Here is a 5,199-nt window from a genome sequence, read left to right on the forward strand (position 1 = left end):
ATATGAAAATCTTTTAACTTATTTAAAAACAGTATTATTTGTTTTTTTGAGTACAATACATGTGGGGTGAGGATACAAAATCATAACCTTTTGGTCTGAAATAAATGTCTTAATCAGTTGAGGCTCATGTTGACATCTATTTGTTATGATTTTTTTCTTATTTTTATAATCTTTTCAAAAATACCTATATCACATCAATATTTTATCAACATTTCTACAAAATTGAGATCTCGATGTTTCTATCAACATTTAAACCTTTGGATATTAATGACGAGGACAGCTACTTTCAATCTTGATGGAGGTCTAAATAATGGCCGAGTATGAGTACATTTATGATAGTTTTTCTACACAAATAATTGCAAATTAGGTTCTTTGGTTTCCCCTCTTCTCCAAGCACCATTCTAGAGCCCTCTCTCCATCTTGATTTACTTGCTTGTTAGCTCTAAAGTGGAAATATAGGTTTTTACTTAAAATTATTACATTAGCATAATAGATTTTAGCTATAAATATTAAACTTTATCCACCTACCTATTACCAATATCTTAAAAGATTTTACTTGTTTTTTTGTGCATAAATGTTGGAATAATAAAAACTGCATCAATCAAGGACAAAATATCTTATCCATAAACATTCAAATTTAGATTCAGAAGAATAGGTGACCTACAATCCACTACATGAATATTTAAAATGATTTTAGCTCGTTGGAACTTGGAATTAATGACTCCCCATGAAATTCTATAGCAGGGGATGTATTAGAGGTCAGAGATTAAACATACGTAACGAGTTTCAAAAAAGAAAAATTATAGTATAATATTGAACACATGTAGGGGCCAAATTGCCCATTTGTCAATTAAATGATCGACTCATGAATGGAAGAATTTTGATGTCCTACATTGGACATCATATGACACTATCAGAATGAATGTATGATAGGTAACAAGTCTAGCACAATTTCAGAGTTGTTGGGATATGCTCTCTAAATCGTTGATGGTTTGACATTCATTTGTTTCATTAAGGAACAATTTTCAGTCCCTTCCTTACGAGGTTTAGACGATGGTCCATTTGTTGTGCTTGAGTATTCTATTTGTTTTTTTTTTCTTTGACAAGTATATGTTGGAAATGCCAACAATTTCTTACATTACATTTTTGCCATCCAATTTTATTTATTTTTTTAGCTTTTTAGATTTTAGATTTTTTAGTTTCAATTAACATATATCTATCTTTTTTATTTGAAGTTAGTCCTTTCTATAATATTGGTGAGTGCTTTGTTGAGCGTCACCAAATTTTTCGTCGTCAGAAGACAAAAAAATTGTAGTGAAGTATAATATTGGTATAATATATATTCTTCTCTTCACTTTTTATTATTATTTTTTTTTCATCTTTATTTGAAATCCTATCATGTTTTGATATTTGTTAGACAAAATTAAAGGGGAAGAAATGGCTACTCTAGACCCTAAATTCTTAATCAAAAGATTGATTTGTAATTAACCTTTGGAAGATTTCCTAAAATCTTAATTTATCTTTGATTTAATGACCAAGTTTGGTTTTTAATAGGGAAATGTTCCAAAATTTTGGCAAATCCTATTTTTGTTAAATTATAAATGGGTTTGCCTTTCTAATTTGAAAACTTTGTACAATAATCTAGGTTTGGTGAGTCTTTAGAACTCTAAACCAATTTGAGCCTATAAAAAATTTATTTTATATGGAAGATTCATAAATTTAACTAATTTTAAGAGGAGTTTAATTCTGTAATAAATTATTTTGTGTCTTCTTTTATGGGAGAGGAAGAATTAATGCATCAAGCTTGTGTTCAACAAGTGAGTTCATAGAGAGTTTGTAGAGATTTATTATGTTGGCTGTTGTTGCGTTGTTCGGGCTGTGAGTTTGGTTTCGTGGCTGTTGTTGCTGGCTGCTGGTTGGTTTTTGTTGTTTTGTTGGTGGGTTTGTCTCGCTGTGCCTTGATCTCGAGCGATAAGTTCATTGTTTTTCCAAAGATAATAATAATAAGAGATGGTAAAGATTTCTCTTAAATAAAAAAATATTTACTGACAATATGTTTATTTTGCATAAGTGATCAATTGTTCGTCCGTACAAATTTTTTAAAAGTAGTTTTTGTCACAAATTTGTTTTAGTTACACTACATCTAAAATAATTCTTACCTTTCTAAAATCACTCAGAATAACTTTTTAGATAATATTTTAAACGAAAAGTGACTTTAATACTCTACGTGAAAAAAAAAAATTGAATTTCCAAAATCCCTTGAAAAGTTAATACACAATTTTTGTTTTCCTTCTTTCAAAGGAAAGAGCATAGCAATTTTTACTTGGTATACCTTCTTCACTTCTTTTGTCTTTTTTGCTTTTTTTTTTCCTAATTAACTAACGACAACCTCTTTCTCCTATTCTGCCTTTATCTTCTCTTTTTGGTTTCTTCTGCAATTCACACACTTTTCTTTTCCCCTTTTATTTCCTTTCTAAAATTTCTATTTTACTTTTTTGGGCCAATTGCAAGTATATTAAAAAAAAAATAGTTAACTCAAAATGTAGCAACTACTTTTTTGATTTGTAGATATAGTCAAAGGGAAGGTTCGACTCAAATAAAAATAAAAAAAGTTTTGTTATACCCTTAAAATGAGTGATTTTTTGGAAAATGAAAAAATCCTTGTGTTCGATATACATAATTGATATATCTTTAATATATTTAGTCTCACTTATATACTTCATATATTAGTTATTACTTTATATTAGGTAGATCTGTTATATTAGCGATATACCTAAAATGAAGTATATTATTGATATACTTCATATATTATTAAGAAACCCTTACAATATCACTTAATTCAAAATCTTTGACCTAAATAAGATTTATTAGCGATATACCTAATATGAAAGTATCATTCATGAATTTAATGCGATTGATATACTTCATATTAGGCTATTTAGTTATATCACTGACGTTATCAGGTAAAATTGAGGTGCCACGCGTCGTAAGCTACCTCATTAAGACACACGAGACGATTCAAAGAAGACCGAATAAGAGACCAAGTGCACCGACCACTTTGGGGCTCAGCCTACTTGGGCATCCCATACAAAGGATAGCTAGCAACCATGATGTTGACACCATGTACCTAAACTGTGATACACCTCAAAGGATCGTCCAGGGCACCGCCGCACCTCTCATTTGTGACACAGAGGGGGAAATATGATGTCGGTGGTCCCAGTGACCCCAAGCGCAACGTGCTGCCTCTCTGTGATTGCCTCTCACAATGGACCTCACACACTCTTTCTCCATATATAAGGAAGAGAGTAACCCTAATCGAGGTAGGTCGACTTTCTCTACACAACGTATTGTGAGATTCGACACACATTCTCAAGCAGACTCTTACCCTTGAGATTATTGCCCTTCTACTCTATTTGCTCCAAACCAGTTTGCTCCCAACTTGATTGCTAACTTAAGCATTGAAGTGCCATTTGACAGAGCACCATATTGATGCTAGATTTCTGTGCGTAGGTAACCAAATACTTGGAGACGAAAGCGTCTGTGACACCTACATGGCACTTGTCCAGAAATCAACATGAACAAGTGATATATTTAGCATTCAGTATATCAGTTATATAACTGATATACTTGATATATCAATAAGGAGTCTACAATATACTTAAACAAAAATCGTCAACTCGGAGAAAATTATAAGTGATATATCTAATTTGAAGTATCATTCATATATTTAGTGTGACTACTGATCATATAATTTATATTAGGTCTATCAGGTATATTAGTGATCATATAATTTATATTAGGTCTATCAGGTATATTAGTGATATATTTAATATTCGATAACTGATATTTACCTAAATATCAAATACATCAATGATATATTTTAGATTGGGGACTAAAAATAACGATAGCAAAATTAAAATAACAAAAAAAATTATAATTTTAAAAATTGTCATATCTATAAAACCAAAAAACCATTGCTATTTTTACAAATATGTCAAGTATTTTTAATACCATGAGAATACCTTACTTCTTTCTACCACACTAGTCAAAGCGAGCATAGCTTAGCAGTAATTGGTATATATCTACAATTTAGAGGTTGTGAGTTTGATTTCTCACCTACGTGTACTAAAAAAAAGAAAAAAAAATGATGACCACGCCTTGATTTAATAACCTTTTCCATATTATGCTCTTTATCTAGATGGAGATTTATATTGCTTTTTAAAATTATCTGTTTGATGTCGGTTTTAATTTAAAAAGTGTATATATATATATATATTTTTTTTTGAAACAGCATTAAAATTAAAAAAGAATTTCAATTTTATCTCCATATTTACTGATTAGCTCTAAATGAATCAATTTGAATTTTGAACTTTAAATTTCATCAAATGGTGCTTTAAATTTGAATTAAATTAATTAATAAAAGTATAGTCGTTATATGAACTCGATGAACTAGTTTCTCCCATTATAAAGCGAGTAAGTTTTTTCTAATAATTAAAAAAAATATTAAAAAATATTTAGTAATTTACTATTTCAATCAAATTGATAGGTCCCTAGCTAATTGATGATAATAGTAGAAAATTAATCATTTAAAAGTCAAATTACATAATAGAGATAAAATTAATAACAACAACAATAACAATAATAACAACAACAATTAGTTGGTCAATAATCGATAAGAATATTTAAAATATTGCTTATTCAATCATTTTCACGGTGATAATTGATTTATTTAGTTTATAGATATTTATATTTTTTTAAAATTTGTATAAAAACTTACCTTAAAAAAAAAAGAACTTTTTGAGCATGTACGAATAATTTGTTTTTTTTTTTAAATTATTGAAAGAACTTAAAACAACGTGGAGAAATGAGTATAGCAAATGCACGCGTTACGTTGGCAGATTAATCATGCAAAATTATTATCAAATCTATTCTATGAAACGATAAAGTCACGCATACCTGTTCATGAAATTATTATATAGAGATAATGTCATCTATTTTCACAAATGTCCTGTTTATAAATTTTACGGCTTTAGATTTCTGGATTTAAAACTTTTTTAAATATCAAATTTGTCCTTATTTATATGACATTTATATTTATTATAATTAATCTTTTATTTAAATGTAAAAGATTAATATTCTAAATTTAATTTTGTAAACATTAAATGATTGTGGAACATAAATCAACCATTCTCATAATCC

The sequence above is a fragment of the Momordica charantia genome, assembly GCF_013281855.1.
Source record: "Momordica charantia cultivar OHB3-1 chromosome 2 unlocalized genomic scaffold, Mcharantia_2.0 BLBB01000002.1, whole genome shotgun sequence".
Taxonomy (NCBI): Eukaryota; Viridiplantae; Streptophyta; class Magnoliopsida; order Cucurbitales; family Cucurbitaceae; genus Momordica; species Momordica charantia.